This window comes from Syngnathoides biaculeatus, chromosome 1 (assembly GCF_019802595.1).
Source record: "Syngnathoides biaculeatus isolate LvHL_M chromosome 1, ASM1980259v1, whole genome shotgun sequence".
NCBI classification, from domain to species: Eukaryota; Metazoa; Chordata; class Actinopteri; order Syngnathiformes; family Syngnathidae; genus Syngnathoides; species Syngnathoides biaculeatus.
The window spans coordinates 5,449,043-5,467,326 of NC_084640.1; the positions used below are offsets into that span (position 1 = coordinate 5,449,043).

The window sequence follows — 18,284 nt, forward strand, 5'->3', positions numbered from 1 at the left end:
ACGGCCAAACTGCCTCCCGTCCGATCCACTTCTGCGGTGGAGATGAGCCATCGCGGCTCATCGCAGCCGGCCGGTGTGGCTCATTTTTTGCGCCGAGGTGGCTTATCACGGAACTGAGCCTTGCTGCTTTAGGGGGTTGTTCACAGCCCCCGCAGTACGTGATGAACAACACCGTAGAGCGGGGCCGCTTTAATGCGTTGTCGCCGAAGGTGGCTGAGTGAGGCAGAGCCGAGCCGTGCTGCTTTAGGGGGTTGTTCATAGATGCCACAGTACGCGAACAACACCGTCGATCCGGGGCGCTGCGTTGTTGTCGCACGCGGCTGAGTGCTGCATTGTGGCAGCGTTCTTCAGAGCCACCGCCTTCCGGGAGACCGTGCGCGTTGCTGGCGAAGCGACGCGGCAGCCCGATGCCGTCCGACGTGCACATCGACACATTTCGTACACGGATCTTTTGTTACGTTATGAGAGACGGATTATGTGGTCTGCCCAAAAAAACTATTTTTTTTTTAGTAGCTGTATACACACCTGCCTGTCACTTGGAACCCACGAAGCTCTCATCCTCTGCACCCGTGCAATCCATTTTTCACGACGAACCGCGTCTTGCAAACTTATGAAGGGTAAATCCATCCTCCCAAGTGTTCAAGCAATGTCCAGCAATGCAACGAGCTGGCATTTTGGCCAACACGAAGGAACAACGAGCTACCTTCCCCGAGGTAAAACTAATGGAAACAAACGAGTCCACTGGAGGGCGAGTCTGTCCTTTACGCCACTTTCTGCTTCTTCTCGAAAACAAATCCCTTGAGAGGATTTTCATGGCGGGAGTTACAAAAAGCTGTATACGTCAAAAATATGTTTTGTGGTTAAAAAACCTATGGGTCCATGTCGGCTGCCGTTTTTTTTCATTAATAACATACTAAAAATCATGCATTTCCTGACGGTGGCACTTTAAAGATATGGCTATTTCTCACTATTTTTGTTTATTTTTTTTAACTGCAGATTCTTCCAAAAGTACTGCCACTAAACTTATGGAAACTAGAGCTGTGCCACAAATTGTAAAGCCCGAGACAATTGATGAACTTTTGGAAAAATTTCACCTAAAAAATATCAAATGCCAAGAATAATGTTGCTCCTGTTAAAACCAAGACTATCTTCAGGTGATGTAAAAAACACCATGTAGGAGCACAATGATGGTCAAGAGATTGAAATCAAGTTGTAGGAAATCAGAACGTAAGTTGAGAAAAACTAAGTTCCAAATTGACTATGAACTCCACAGACAGGGTCTTGGTAATTTTAAGCAAGAGTTAGTCAGGGATAGACAGCACTTTTCTGAAATCGTAAGAATCTCAACAGTACTCTGTTTCCTGTGATTGACAAGCTCACAACCCACCTTGTTGTGGATGTTAATGTAACTTCTTGTTGTGAATCCGGGAAAAATGGGCCTACACCATAAGCATTTTAATCGTGTGAAAATTGAACATTAAATTACACAGCTTACCTGAAGTATACCCTGCAAGTAGAACTGAATGAGATTTCTGTCCAAATATGTCACGTCCAACAAACCATGGTCTTTAAGGTCAGTAAAGAGTGAGATATAAAATTCAATTGATTCCCTACTGAGAAAACCCCACCAACTTTCGTTGCGCTGTTGAGCTTTGCTTGCACCTTCAATGTAGCTCTCAATACCGGTGCCGTGGCGAATGTTGTGACAGAGATATCGCTGAAAGTCTCTAAGTTTCACATTCTCTGTACCTCTGTCGCCTCTCTCAAACCTTTGGACTACCACGGAATCTGTGGACTGCCTCCCTGCAACGATTTTTGGGGCACTGCTGTTTGCGAACGCATTCATCCAGATGATTTTCTGAAAAGCCATCATTGCAGTCATTAATACATATCCCAAATGGCTTCAGTTTATCATATGAGTCGAATTGTAAAATGTAATTGGGACTTTTTGCAAAATAGCTTCGGCGATGGAGGCATCTCCTCCTTGTGTTCAACACCTCTTGGATCAAATTATTTCCATATTAAGCGCATCTCTTCCTTCTTGACATCTAATCCACCCTCCTTGCATTTATTGTACATCCACCTATACCTAGAGAGGTGGCCATATGTTTGTGAACGTTTTTGGATGAAATGAAGTACACATTCAAAAGTGGTGTATTCTTTGCAACGAACCAGACTGAAAAACTTCAATATTCTTTTAAAATGTCTCTCAGACACAACATAATGATGAAGTCTTGCAAGTAAAGAAGCAATGTTCTTTTAATAAAGTCCCTGATGAAAATAGACCCAAACTAACTCCTGCATTGTGATTGTCTCACAGAGATGCAAACCAAAATGAATAAGGCTCTTTTATACATGCACTTATGGGGGAGGCCCCGTAGCTCAGTGGTTAGAGCACTGGTTTGGTAAACCAGGGGTTGTGGGTTCGTATCCCACTGGGGCCTCCACTCCCTGAGAAGGGTTGCGTCAGGAAGGGCATCCGGCGTAAAAATTGTGCCAAACATATATGTGCGTTCATCTGAGATGACACGCTGTGGCGACCCCGAAAGGGACAAGCTGAAAGAAGAAGAAGAAGAAGATACATGCAATGGAGTAGTTTCTCATTGTAAAGATGTGTCCATCTCACACACAGATGGCTATTGTAATGAGAAACTTTCTTGTTACAAGGAGAAAGTTACTCATCATAATGAGAACGTTATTCATTACAATGAGAAACTCGTTACAGTGAGAGACAAGTTGTTTTAGGGGTGCCGTAAATTGCCATTTGAAAACTGTATTTTGTATATCTTTGGGTTCTTTGAGTAATATTAAAATTGGTTTGATTATTTGAAACCTTTTTGTGTGACATGCAAAAGAATAGAACTCTGGAGCAGGGCAAATAACTATACACGGCACTGTACAGCAACTTTGCACAGCCATTGAGGAGTGGACCAACATTCCACCAGCCACATTAAACATCCTGATCAACTATATGCAAAGGAACTGTGTTGCACTGGACTATGCGAAGGAGATGTGTTGCATTGGATGAGGTAAATGGTGATCATACCAGATACTAACTGTCTTATTGAACCCCCACGCCTCCCCCTGTCCCTATCATTAAGCGCTACTACACATTTCAGAGTGGCTTTTTATTGTGGCCAGCCAAAGGCACACTTGTGCAATAGTCATGCTGTCTTGTATGCATCTGTATATGACACTTGTGAGGTAGGATGGATTATCTCAACAAAGGAGAAATGCTCACTTGGACAGATTTGTGAATAATATTTGAGGGAACACCCATTTGTGGTTAAAGAAAAAGTTTTAGATCTTTGGGTCCAGTGTTAGCCGAGCTAGGCTCTGGCATTCCCGTGATCCTTGTGAGGATAAGCAGCTTCGACAATGGACATGGAGTCCAGCAGTCGAAAAATGGCACCAAAATCAAAACTGTTGCATTTATATTTTTATTCAGTGTATTCCCTGAAACACTCATTGAACACAAACAATATTTTTTTACGTTTATCCTGTCAGGGGAATGGCCAAGCCGCAACCCTAGGCGGAGCTGCCTTTAGCAGAAGCACCTGCGCCGTATGGACACTTATTAGACCAGACATCTAAGCCTTCAGTTTGTCTCTTGCATTTGCCAGTTCGTTGTGTTTGTGTGTGTTGGACACTGCATCATCGTGTGTGAGTACGCAACCGTATTGGAGTGTATTCCCCTCATTTCCCCTCATTACAGCGTTCCTGTGCCCCAAAGTCAAGTCCCGTTTTTTGTTCATGTTTCCAAGTTTTGCCTCGTGGTCGTCGGACTTTGTTTTATGTATTTGAGTCTTGCCTGTAGCATCGGGTTTTTGTGCCTCTCCCTTCAAAGATTCGCCTCGTACTTAGGACCTTTTTGCAAGATTATTGGACTTTGACTTTTTGGCATGGGTTTTTGTGCTTTGGCCTTTTTTGGACTGCTTTGCTTTTTACCTGTGTACAACTTCATCCTGAATTAAAACCACCCTCAACAACATTTCCTTGCTGTGATGGCCTGTATTTGGGTCCTGTCCCTTGCCACATGCCTGTCACATTACCTACAAAGGACAGCAGATTATTCATCAGTTACAAACATTGTCAGATTTTAATTGGGATTTTTTTTTTTTTACACATTTTCCATCACATTTACATAATCAAGCTCAGGTTCATCTCTGTCCAAATCACCTGCTACACCAACCTCTCTATCTGTTCCAAACACTGCCCATACACGGCAAGGTCCTTGATGTTATCAAAGCCATTTGGCCTGCTTTAATCATTGGGAAAATCGAGTATTCCCCTCTCTTCATCCTTTGTACTTTGAAAGCAGACAAAAACCAATCAGTCATAAAAGGGGTTATTGATTGATGTAATCTTATTGTATTTAAGGCGTATGAGGGGACATGACTGATTGCTTTGGTCAGCTTATAGAATGCCATTTATTGTCATTATACATGACATCATACAACAAGATAGGAGAGGTTCTCTTGTATAAGTGGATACAAAGTGCAAGGCAAAATAAATACATAAAAATAAATAATAAATGCTAATTGGAATGCACCAAATATATTGCACAAGATGTTCAAATCAGCATGTTTTTAACATATGGATTAACAGCATTGCTTGAGGAAAAATGAGTGTTCAGAGTGATGGGTCTCAGAAAAACTGTTCCTCAGTTTGTTGGTCCTTGCTTTTGTGCATCTGTACTGTCTTCAAGATGACAGGAGCTCAAACAGTTGAAAACCTGGTGGTCAGAGTGGGGGGCCGAGGGGGAATGGCTGGAGGGTGGCATTGGGTACCTCCAGCCACTGCCTGGTGGCCAATATTCAGGGCACCACAGGGAGGGCTGCCCTGGGTCCCACGACCTGGGATGTGTCCTGTCCACAAGGTTGCTCTCAGGTAGCCCCTTGGTCCCGTTTTCCGTCCTGTTTGATTGGGCGAGGTCCATCGCCACCGTGTTGCGGATACAGCAACAATCAGACGTTTCTGTCAGTATTTTGGCATGCACACTGATGCAAATTCAATTACATGTCCGTACGCACACTCCTCTGGGATTCTTTTGTGGGTGTGGGACAACTCACTCATTGCAATAAACAATTCATGTATACATGAAAAGCGTGTGTATAACATCACTCATATTCTTGTTATATAGATCTCTATAACTCTCTTTATGGTCTGCTTCCGGTCTTCAAGATGGTAGCAGCTTAGTAGGCCTAGTATTCCTTAGTTTAGTTTGCTAACAACGAGACGCGTTTGTGATCAATTTGTGGATGTTAAAGAAACATCGAACGTGAGTAACTTCATAACTTATACGACGAGGGCCGCGAGGACTTAGGAAATTTAACAAGTCTTATCTTAGTTCTCAAATTGGTGCTGTATCGTTCACGTTGAAGCTCCTTGACCCAAGTTAGCCTAGTGCGCTAACGCTAATACCTACGTAGCGTATACAATGAGGACCAAACATCAATCATCCACCCAACATTGAACTACTAATGAGGGCAATTGTGGTTTGAATCCCCTCCAACCATGAATCCTTTAAATTGCCATATCCATTTTATCATGGAGTAGATGGGAAGAGAAATGGAGTAGGGGTTATTTTAAAAGAGCTGGTTAAGAATGTCTTGGAAGTGAAAATAGTATCAGCTCGAGGGATGAGGCTGAAATTTGAAATTGAGGGTATTGTGTATAATGTGATTAGCGGCTATACCCCGCAGGTAGGATGTGACCTCGAGTTGAAAGAGAAATTCTGGAAGGAACTAGACAAAGTAGTCCTGAGCATCCCAGAGAGAGAGAGAGAGAGAGAGAGAGAGAAGAGAGAGAGAGAGAGAGAGAGAGAGAGAGAGAGAGAGAGAGAGAGAGATAGAGAGAGAGATAGAGAGAGAGAGAGAGATAGAGAGAGAGAGAGGAGAGAGAGAGAGAGAGAGAGAGAGAGAGAAGAGAGAGAGAGAGAGTTGTGATTGGTGCAGATTTCAATGGAGATGTTGGCGAAGGAAACAGGGGCGATGAAGAAGTAATGGGTAAGTACAGCATTCAGCAAAGAAACTTTGAGGGCCAGATGGTGGTGGATTTTGCAAAAAGGATGGAATTGGCAGTGGTGAACACTTATTTCCTGAAGAGAGTGGAACATAGAGTGACCCACAAGAGCAGAGGTAGAAGCACGCAGGTGGATTATATTTTGTACAGATGGTGTAATATGAAGGATGTTACCGACTGTAAGGTTGTGATGGGGGAGAGTGTAGCTCGACAGCATAGGATGGTGGTGTGTAGGATGACTCTGGTAGTGGGTAGGTAGAGTAAGAATACCAAGGTAGAGCAGAGAACCATGTGGTGGAAGCTGAGAAAGTAAGAATATTGTGTGGCCTTCCTTAAAGAGGTGAGACAGGCTCTAGATGGACAGGAAGAGCTCCTAGAAGACTGGAATATTACTGCAAAGGTATTCATAGAGGCAGGCAGGAGAGTACTTGGGGTGCCTTTTGGTAGGAAAGAGGAGAAAAAGACTTGGTGGTGAAACTCCAAAATACAGGAAGTCATCCAATGAAAGAGATTAGCGAAGAAGTGGGACACAGAGAGGACTGAGGAGAGGCAAAAGGAATACATTGAAATGTGTCGTAGGGCAAAGGTAGAGGTGGCGAAGGCTAAACAAGAGGCATATGACGGCATGTACTCCAGGTTGGATATGAAAGAAGGAGAAAAGGACCTCTACAGGTTGGCCAGGCAGAGGGATAGAGATGGGAAGGATGTGCAGCAAGTAAAGGTGATTAAGGATAGCGATGGAAATATGTTTACTGGTACCAGTAGTGTACTAAGTAGATGGAAAGAGTACTTTGAGAAGTTAATGAATGAAGAAAATGGAAGAGAAAATAGAGTAGAAGAGACGAGCGTGATTGACCACAAGAGGCTTTGATTAGTGAGGGAGAAGTTAGAAAGGCACTGAACAGAATTAACAATGAAAAAACAGATGGTCCCGATGACATACCAATTGGAGGTATGGAAGCAATTTGGTGAGGTGGCTGTGAAGTTTTTGACCAACTTATTCAATAGAATACTAGCAGGAAAGAAGATGCCAAAAGGATGGAGGAAAAGTGTGCTTGTCCCCATTTTTAAGAACAAAGACGATGTTCAGAACTGTGGAAACTACAGAGGAATAAAGATGATGAGCCACACAATGACGTTATGGGAAAGAGTAGTGGAGGCTAGACTCAGGACAGAAGTATGTATCTGCGAGCAACAGTATGGTTTCATGCCGAGAAAGAGTACCACAGATGCATTATTTGCCTTGAGGATGCTTGTGGAAAAGTACAGAGGTCGGAAGGAGCAACATTGTATCTTTGTAGACCTAGAGAAAGTCTGTGACAGAGTACCAAGGGAGGAACTGTGGTACTGCATGTGCAAGTCTGGTGTGGTGGAGAAATATGGTAGAATCTTACAGGGCATGTCTGAGGGCAGCAGAACAATGGTGAGGTGTGCCTTAGGTGTGACAGAGGAATTTAAGGTGGAGGTGGGACTGCATCAGGGATCAGCTCTGAGCCCCTTCCTGTTTGCAGTGGTAATGGATAGGCTGACAGACGAGGTTAGAATGGATTCCTCTTGGACCATGATGTTCACAGATGATGTGAACTGCAATGAAAGCAGGGAACAGGTGAAGGAACAGTTAGAACGATGGAGGTACGGACTGGAAAGGAGGGGAATAAAGAATAGGCCAAGTAAAACAGATTATATGTGCCTGAATGAGAGGTGTGGAGGAGGAAGAGTGAAGCTCCAGGGAGAAGAGAGCGAAGGTGGATGACTTCAAATACTTGGGGTCAACAATACAATGCAATGGAGAGTGTCATAAGGAAGTGAAGGAACGGGTCCAAGCGGGGTGGAACAGTTGGCGGAAGGTGTCTGGTGTTAGAGTGTCCGCCAGGATGAAGCGCAAAGTTTATAAAACAGTGGTGAGGCCGACCACGATGTATGGATTAGAGACGGTGGCCCTGAAGAAACAACAGGAAGCAGAACTTGAGGTAGCAGAAATGAAGATGCCGAGGTTCTCGCTTGGTGTGAACAGGTTGGATTAGAAATTAGCTCATAAGAGGAACAGCCAAAGTTGGATGTTTTAGAGACAAGGTGAGAGAGAGAAGACTTTGATGGTTTGGACATTTAAGAGAGAAGGTGGAAAGGTAGTAAGGGTAGAAGTTTAGGAGCAGGTGTTTTAATTATTTTACCATGGAGTTGGAGGGAAGAGAAATGGAGTAGGGGTTATTTTTTAGGAGGAGTTGGCTAAGAATGTCTTTGAGGTGAAAAGAGTATCAGATCGAGTGATGAGGCTGAAAATTGAAATTGAGGGTGTTACGTATGTATAATATGATGAGTGGCTTTGCCCCACAGGGAGGATGTGACCCAGAGTTGAAAGAAATTCTGAAAGGAACTAGATGAAGTAGTTCTGAGCATCCCAGACAGAGAGAGAGAGTTGTGATTGGTGCAGAGTGTAATGGATATGTTGTTGAAGAAAACAGTGGCGATGAAGAAGTGATGGGTAAGTACGGCAGATGGAGGTGGACTTGGCAAAAATGATGGAAATAGCAGTAGTGAACACTTTTTTCCAGAAGAGGCAGGAACTTCAGGTGAAGCACCCAGGTGGATCATGTTTTGTGCAAACGTTCTAATCTGAGGGAGGTTACTAACTGTAAAGTAGTGGTAGGGGAGAGTGTAGCTCGACAGCATAGGATGGTGGTGTGTAGGATGTTTAGGGTGACTCTAGTGGTGAGTAGGAAGATTAAGACAAAGCTAGAGCAGAGAACCATGTGGTGAGTGTAGGAATAATTGTGAATGTAATGATCATATATATGCTTCCAGTAAAAAAAATTATTTGCTCTGCTCTAGATAACGTGGTAGCCGCCTAGCAGGAGATAGCAAGAACAAAAACATCTAATCATCAGAACTGTTAGAACTGCTGCCTGTTAAAGAAATGATGACCACACATGTACTCAGCAATCTTCCACACACATGAACAAACAAGCACTTTGTTTCCAACTGTTTTGCTTGCCGTCTCCTTTTTGTTCCATCCATGTAAATAAGGGTCGTCTAACTAAATCAATAGAGGTGCTGAGGAGAGGATAATCAGAGAGTGCAGTGGTGAATTGTACAGTTCCTCTCCTCGCGAGACTTGAATTGGTGTCTTTGCTTCCTTTTTGTCCAGTTTAATGAATGTCTAATTGGTAAACCTGACACTTGGTCCTTCGAGCCAGATCCCAAGATACCTGAGGTTTCCAGGGGCTGAGTCAACGTCCAGGCAAAGACCGTGGCCACGGCACTTGAGACCCTTTCCGGGACTGGCCCTCGACTTTGCATCTGGATGCTGAGGGTTGACGAGAAGCCGAAGGAAGTAAAGACACACACACACACACACACACACACCACACACACACACACACACACACACACACACACAATATATATAGTTAACCTCCAGGATAAAATAAGAGAGAAACACACACAACGCACACACAAACTAGACTCAAGATGATGTGAAAATGGCGATAAATGGTATCATATCTCATAAAGTCGATGTAACATAATTCGTACAGGGAATGGAAGACTTGAGTAAATCTTGCAACTTAAATGGTGTGGAAGTACAACAAATTTGGATGACAGCAAAATACTTTCTCAGAGCAGCAGGGAGTTCAAGGGTTAATATCGCACACTTCTGCTAGATTTAGACAAAAATATTTTTTTCCTGCCACAATGAACTGAAGAATATAGTGTAGAATTTGAATGATTGCATGTTTTAAAGCAAACAGTGCCATTCCTGAAGATCACACTCCAGGGAGTGTGTATCAAGAGATATTAAATAAATGCTCTTCATGCGAATTCAAATAATCCGACAAAACAATGGATTGAAAAACATTAGGTTGACAAACCAACTGGCAGCTTGTAACAATACGTTAACCAAGCACTCCATGCAGAAAGAGTGCTACAAAATAAGAAAAAGAAAGTTGACACTTTTCTGACAGAGGAAGGAGAAATTTATGAAGCTTTATGCAGAACATTTAATAATTTTGGCCGCAGATGAGGAAGAGGCGGGGGAAAAGTAATGGGAAGGGCATGCAAATTTGATCAAAAAGAAATTATTTGCTGGTGTTGTGGAGAAAATGGTCACATGACTTCCGTAAAAACAAAACACCCACCACCGCATAACTAGAGCAGTCATCTCCCCATCAAAAATGTCCCAAAATGCAACTTTTTAATTTGCCCCATACGTTTGTTGGGAAGAGATGGTTTGCTGAAACTAGGACTGGGATTAATTCCCTCTCTGACAGGAAATATAGAAGTAAAAAGAAAAAAAGGAATTACTGGGAGGACAGTTAATATCTTACAAAATAGGAATACCCAGCACTCTATTATTACACCTTAGATATTCCAAACGAACCTTCCACAAGAACAGGAGATCTCTTGCTGCAAACAGCTTGAGACATCATTTAACAACCACAAAATGATGCATGAAGTGACTCATTGCACGTGACTATGTAGTATAAGATACTGTAAACACAAAATCATGATTGATTATCTGTATTCAGATGGTATATCAGTCGTAGTGGCAGGAACAAGGCTGACTGACAAACTAAATGCATTACACAAGGAATGAACACCACCCACGTCATTGCACAAACAAACTTAACAGGAGTGAAAGAGTTTGGGACAATTTGTATTGGTAGCACGAAATGTTCTTGATTGGACAGAAAAAAAAAAACAGATTTAGATTAGGACGACTGAGCTGTACAGACAATACCTGAAAGGAAGTGTTAAACAATTTGAAACCAGATGCTGCTGTATTCACAGTAGTATCAAAATCTACACAGACAGTACTGAAAAAGTAGAGGAACGGTGACAATTACAGGGAAAACAGTGGCACATGCAGACCTACTATAAAGCTTACCAGTAGAACTAAATACGTGGAAAAATAAAGGTGCTACATTACAAAATGGGATTTATGTCAGCACAGATATAAAAAACATTCTACCAAAAAATCTTTTTACAATCATGAGCCATGGGAAGTCTCAGATCTTAACAGGGGGGAATGGTAGCCCTGATACAAAGACATTACACTATCCAGGGATTTAACTTGTATGCAAAACATTTTTTGTAGGGCTTGTTTGAACTGTGCTCGACATAATCCACAACGGAATGTGCATCCAAAATGTGCTCAGTTTCCTCAAGCTTCACATCCATCCATCCCTCCATCCATTTTCTTATATATATATATATATATATATATATATATACATCTTAGGGAGTGCTGTAGTCTATCCCAGCTGTCAACGGGCAGGAGGCAGGGTACACCCTGAACTGGTTGCCAGCCAATCGCAGGGCACATGGAGACAAACAGCCTCACTCACAATCACACCTAGGGGCAATTTAGAGAGTCTGGAAAAAACTCACACAAGTGGGTCTCTTTCAGGAGTTATTAACAACCCCAAACATCTTAAAGAATTGCAAAAAGGGATACTTGACTTCATTTGTTGATTGTAAGAAAGTTATGGCTTTTGAAACCATTGCTAACACTAAAAACTAATTTGTTTTTATTGGCCACTTGTAAGATAGCTGTTCTCATTCCCATTGCCAAGGTCGCTGTAGTCCAGTTACACAGGTGAGTGAGACTGCTGTCATAATGGCGACTAAATAGTTAAATTTTGCTGTTGGGTGGTGGATGAAAACACTACCTGTTATTTTCATTTTTCTGTTCGAGTGGTACCTGTGGGAACCACCCAAGGTCCCCCCCCCCCAAAAAAAAAAAATAAAACAAATTGGATTACGACCTACAAAAAACTGCACAGATCCACAGAAAATACCAGCGCTATTAATTGATAATAAATGCAAAAAAAAAAAAAAAGTTGGGGGATTCTGTGTATCCATTAAATTCTTTTGAAAAACAAAAAACATTGTTTTCTAATGGTGTGTCACTCGGAAATTTCACATGCATCAAATTGATGGGAAACAAATTCGGAAATTTATCATTATTGATGTGGAAAACCCTTTTTGGGCCATTGTCATGGTGGTGCGGCAGTAACTGTCTTTTTGATTTTTTTTTTTTTACACCGAATGCCTTTCCTGACACAGGCTTTCTGCATTTATTCGGCGAGAGAGCTAGAGCCTATCCCAGCTAACTTCGGGCAGCGGCAGACTATACCCCGAACTGGTCGCCAGCCAGTCACAGTGCAGATATCACACCTTCACTGAGCAGGAATCGATCCCATGCTGCCTGCACTCAAAGCGGACCTCTAAGGGAAACCCAAACTACAATGTGGCCCGCAAGAGAAATGAGTTTGACACCCTTGCATTACACCATCAGATAGAAAAAAAACAAAAGATTTTTAACAGGTTACTGTGCTTTAATATCTTTATTATTGCCATTTGTCTATTCATCCTATGTGTGTTTATGAATTAACATCGACTGTACATGCAGTTTTACCCGAACACTGGCATAGACTGAGCAAGAGCTAAATGACTTTGCTCTGCTCCAATTCAGTCACTGTTTCTGCCTGCAATGAAGAATGCTTTGCTCTGCCTGCAATGAAGACTGCTTTGCTCTGCTCTAGAAAACGTGGTAGCAAATATAGTATAAATAGGGGGGAAATGTAGGAATAATTGTGAATATAATGATCATACATCTGCTTCCAGTAAAGAAATGCTTTGCTCTTCTCAAGATAACGTGCTAGCCGCCTAGCAGGAGATAGCAAGAACAAAAACATCTAATCATCAGAACTGTTAGAACTGCTGCCTGTTAATGAAATGATGACCACACATGTACTCAGCAATCTTCCACACACATGCATACACACAACAAACAAGTACACTTTGTTTCCAACTGTTTTGCTTGCCGTCTCCTTTTTGTTCCATCCATGTAAATAAGGGGGGTCTTAAAACTAAATCAATAGAGGTGCTGAGGAGAGGATAATCAGAGAGTGCAGTGGTGAATTGTACGAGACAGTTCCTCTCCTCTCTCCTGTCGAGACTTGAACTGGTGTCTTTGCTTCCATTTTGTCCAATTTAATGAATGTCTAATTGGTAAACCTGACACTGAGAAAGGAAGAATGTTGGGTGAGGTGAGCCGGGCTCTCAGTGGATAGGAGGAGCTCACACAAGACTGGACGACTAAAACCAAGGTGATCAGAGAGACAGGCAGGAGAGTATTTAGTGTGTCTTCTGGTAGAAAGAGGAGAAGGAGACTTGGTGGTGGAACCCCAAAATACAGGAAGTCATACAAGGACAAAGATAAATGAAGAAAAAGTGGGACACTGAGAGGACTGAGGAGAGGTGCAAGGAATACATCGAGATGCGACCAATGACGTAGAATAAAAACTGGACTGCGCACAGGGCGCTTTCATGTGGTCAACTCCCGGTCAGGAAAAAACATTGCTTTGGGTAATATTTCACGTGAAAGTTAACATCTTTGGCATCCTTACAATTGTACGTTGTGAAACATAATAACATAAAATGTAATTGGAATATGTTGGGTTTAGCTTTTTTGTTGTGCTGTTGGCTGTCAAAACAGGTGCAGGCAGTCGAAAAAAGTAACATTTCTCCCGTTAAGTGTGTTTCAGCTTAACCTTCATAATTAATGATTATATTATTATCGCATTGTTTTACATAACAATGTTTGTACGTTTACCATACTTTTTGCCCTGACCAGAAGTCAGAGCCTGTTGACCATGGCAGAACCAATGATGTATGCTGAGTGCACAGTCCAGTATTTATTCTACATCATTGGATGTGACGTAGGACAAAAGTCGAGGTGGTAAAGGCTAAACAAGAGGCATATGACGACACCATGTACACCAGGCTGAACATGAAAGCAGGGAGCATGCAGAGGAACAATTGGAAAGATGGAGACATGCACTGGAAAGGAGAGGAATGAAGATTAGCCGAAGTAAAACAGAATATATGTGCGTGAATGAGAAAAGTAGAGGGGGAAGAGTGAGGCTACAGGGAGAAGAGATAGCGAGGGTGGACGACTTCAAATACTTGGGGTCAACAATACAGAGCAATGGAGAGTGTGGTCAGGAAGTGAAGAAACGGGTCCAAGCAGGTTGGAACAGCTGGCGAAAGGTGTGTGGTGTGTTATGTGACAGAAGAGTGTCTGCTAGGATGAAGGGCAAAGTTTACAAAACAGCGGTGAGGCCGGCCATGATGTACGGATTAGAGACGGTGGCACTGAAGAAACAACAGGAATCTGAACTGGAGGTGGCAGAAATGAAGATGTTGAGGTTCTCGCTCGGAGTGACCAGGTTGGATAGGATTAGAAATGAGCTCATTCGAGGGACAGCCAAAGCTGGATGTTTTGGAGACAAGATTCGAGAGAGCCGACTTCGATGGTTTGGACATGTTCAGAGGCGAGAGAGTGAGTATATTGGTAGAAGGATGCTGAGGATGGAGCTCCCAGGCAAAAGAGCGAGAGGAAGACCAAAGAGAAGGTTTATGGATGTGGTGAGGAAAGACATGAGGGCAGTTGGGGTTAGAGAGGAAGATGCAGGAGATAGGCTAAGATGGCAAAAGATGACACGCTGTGGCGACCCCTAACGGGACAAGCCGAAAGGAAAAGAAGAAGAAGATTTAACAGAATACAAGTGGGCGAGAAGATGGTTGAAGAATGCGGGAAAAGTGTGCTAGTTCCCATTTTTAAGAACAAAGGCAATGTGCAGAGCTATGGGAACTATAGAGGAATAAAGTTAATGAGCCACACAATGAAGTTATGTGAATGAGTCGTGGAGGCTCGACTTTGGACAGAACTAAGTATCTGCGAGCAACAGTATGGTTTCATGCCTAGAAAACGTACCACAGATGCATTATTTGCCTTGAGGATGCTCGTGCAAAAGTACAGAAAAGGTCAGAAGGAGCTGTGTTTTTGTGGATCTACAGAAAGCCTATGACAGTGTACGAAGGGAGGACATGTGGTGCAGCAGAGAAATATGTTAGAATAGTTCAGGACACGTATGAGGGCAGCAAAACAGTGGTGAGGTATGCCGTAGGTGTGACAGAAGAATTTAAGGAGGAGGTGGAGCTGCATCAGGGATTAGCTCTGACCCCTTCCTGTTTGCTGTGGTAATAGATGGGCCAACAAATGACGGTAGACTGGAATCCCCTTGGACCATGTTGTTCGCAGATGACGTGATGTGCAGTGAAAGCAGGTGGAGGAACATTTAGAAAGATGGAAGCATGCACTGGAAAGGAAAGGAATCAAGATTCGCCGAAGTAAAACATAATATATTTACGTAAATGGGAGGGGTGGAGTGGGAAGAGTGAGGCTCCAGGGAGAAGAGAGAATACGGGTGGACAACTTCAAATACTTGGGTCAACAACCAAGAACAATTATGAATGTGGTCCGGAAGTGAAGAAATGCATCCAAGCAGTTTGGAACAGCTGGTGGAAGGTCCCTGGTGTGTTATGTGACAGAGGAGTCTCTGCTAGCAAAGTTTATGAAACAGTGGTGAGGCCACCTATGATGTACGGATTAGTGACGATGGTACTGAGGAGATAACAGGAAGCAGAGCAAGAGTTGGCCGAAATAAAGATGTTGAGGTTCTCTCTAGGAGTTCGCAGGTTGGATAGGATTCAAAATGAGCTCATTAGAGGGACAGCCAAAGTTAGATGCTTTAGAGACAGGGTTCGAGTTAACAAACTTTGAAGGTTTTGACATTTCCACAGGTGAGACAGTGAGTATATTGGTAGAAGGGTGCTGAGGATAGAGCTGCCAGGCAAAAGAGCGAGAGTAAGACCAAAGAGCAATTTGATGGATGTTGTGAGGAATGATATTTGAGAGGAAGATGGAGAAGATGGGCTTAAATGGAAAAAGATGACGCGCTGTGCCAACCACTAATGGGACATACCGAAAGGAAAAAAGAGCAAGTGGGCAGGAAGTTTGGGTGGCAGATATAGCTGCTGTCACCAATGGTGTGAACTGGAGTCCTGAAAAGTCACGCCGGCTGGCGAGACCCGAACTGGACGTAAGTGGACACAGAAGGATGGTCGGTCGCTGAGCATGCTACAATTCAAGTTTTTTTTTTTCAATCTCCCTGCCTTGCTAACTTTAAAATACACGACAATAACAACGCACATAGGGCTGCAGTGAACCTGTTGCATGACTGTTAACCTTAGGGATGAATCACTAACGGAACAAGGAAGCACTTAAATTATTTTATGAAAAAGAAACGGACAATTCGGCGAATCTTCATCTTTATTCACTTAATCACTTGATTCAAGTGATTCAGTCCACTCAAAAGAAGTGCCCATCACTCATGAGTTGATGAAGGAAGTTTGCTCTAATGACTGATAACTTTGGTCATCTAAAATAATACAGCATATGCTTTGACTCTGTTGGGACTGCTTTTGGAGTAGATTGAAGCAAGACAGATATTGGCACATGAATGGCAATCGACTTCATTCTCGCAAACGGCCCTTCAGATGGAAGTGAGATTCTGTTAGTATTGTTCTCAGCCACCCTTAGCTGCAGTCTGTAGGATTTTTCGTGGTGCAGGACCCGCATAAAGAGCAGTGACATGAGTTCCATGCATTCTTTGGGTTGAATCTCAACATTAGCTCTTTACTTGATGCCTTGAACATCCACAATTTTGAAAACAGTTCTGATTCTGCTTCAGATATTTTGTACACTCCTCCAGAGGTTTCTTTCTAAAACAGGGGTCTCAAACTCAATGTACTTTTGGGCCATTGGAGGTGGAGTCAGTATGAGGCTGGGCCACAACCTCAGCACACATGGACGCATGAGCAATTTGAATTAGACCCACATCCAACTCCAACCTCTTTATGAAATTTGCAGATCACACCACGGTGGTGGGCCTCGTCAACCACAAGCTGCAGGAGTGAGGTCGCTGACTGGTGATGTGGTAGAAGCACAACATTCTCCCCCTGAACGTTGAGAAGACAAAGACTAAGATCATAGTGGACTTCAGGAGAGGCCACACCCAGCATCCCCATCAAACCATCAACAGGCTGTCGTAGAGCAGGTGAGCAGGGCCAAAGTCCTTTGTGTACACATTTTTGAAGACCTGTCCACTAACACCACAGCACTGGCTAAAAAGGCTAAACAGCGGCTCCTTTTCCTGTAGAAACTAAAATGAACAATAGCCCCATCTCCCATCATCATCTACTTTTACAGAGGGACGATCAAGAACATCCTGTGCAGCAGCATCACCTTGTGGTATGGCGCCTGCACTACCTCCTGCCCTAACATCCTGCAACACAATGTGAGAACAGCTGTGAAGATCATTAGTGTTTCTCTCCCCTCCCTTACACACTTATCACACCCACCTTACACCCAAGGCCAACAAGATTGCAGGCGACCCCACTCACCCGTCGCACTGCCTCTGCAAATTGCTGCTATCAGCAAGGAGACTGCAGAGTCTTTGGGCCCTAATCAGCAGGCTCAATAACAGTTTTTTCCACCATGAAGTCAGGATGCTCAACTCCCTGTTTGCTTTGCCCACATTAATATGATCAACACTCCCTGGCACCCAGCACCACAGAGTCACAGTATTTGCCTTGTCCTTGCAGCACTGTGTACATTACCCAAATGATTATTCTGCTTTACTGTTGAGAAATGTCTGTAATTTAATAAACTGGCCATAATACTCAACAGTGTACATTGCTTTTCATAATGTCAATACCACAAGTCTATATACTGTGTATAGGAATTGCATTTCTTGTTTAAATTGTGCAGATTGTCCATATTGGTTGTGTTGTCTATTGTATTGGGCACAGTGTACATATTTTTACACAGACCAGTTTATTTATATTTTATTTGATCTATTTCTTTTGTAACCTTTTATAGCACCGCTGGTCTGAGAGGAATGCTATTTCAGTTATGTTACAGTATATGTGATGTATGTACAACACATTTGACAATAAAGTTAGTTGAACTTGATTTGGCAATAAATAGAACGATCATCCCATGATGAAGCTGAGGAAGCACAGCCAATCACAAGAGCTGCTGACACAGCGGTAATCAAATCAGTACTGTGTAACTCCATCAGAGTCTGGTTTAGGGCTGCCACAAAAATTGACTAACTCCGACTGCAACAGACAATCAAAACTGCTGAACAGATTGTTGGCACCACTCTACCCACCCTTGCGGACTTGTACGCCACTTAAACTAGGACAAGAGCAGGCAGGATCCTATCGGACTCTCCACATCCTGGCCACCAGCTCTTTCAGCTCCTTCCACGGGTAAGCGCCTACCGATCAATGCAAATCATCCTCTTACAATTAAGTGATTAACTTATTGAAGAGCTAACCTAGAAATC

General features: G+C 43.0%; 1 long non-coding RNA gene across 4 annotated transcripts in view; it reads left to right on the top strand.

Annotated features, from left to right (window-relative positions):
• Window positions 1-17,865, top strand: part of LOC133511379 (uncharacterized) — a 34,537-nt gene extending 16,672 nt beyond the window's left edge. For 3 of the 4 annotated variants that reach the window (XR_009797909.1, XR_009797905.1, XR_009797914.1), the window contains 2 exons: window positions 16,802-16,988; window positions 17,141-17,865. This is a non-coding gene — a long non-coding RNA (uncharacterized LOC133511379). Of the gene's footprint in view, window positions 1-9,218; window positions 9,356-16,801; window positions 16,989-17,140 lie in introns of all 4 variants that reach the window. The other variant, XR_009797899.1, reaches the window with a different exon arrangement.
• Window positions 17,866-18,284: the final 419 nt, after the last annotated feature.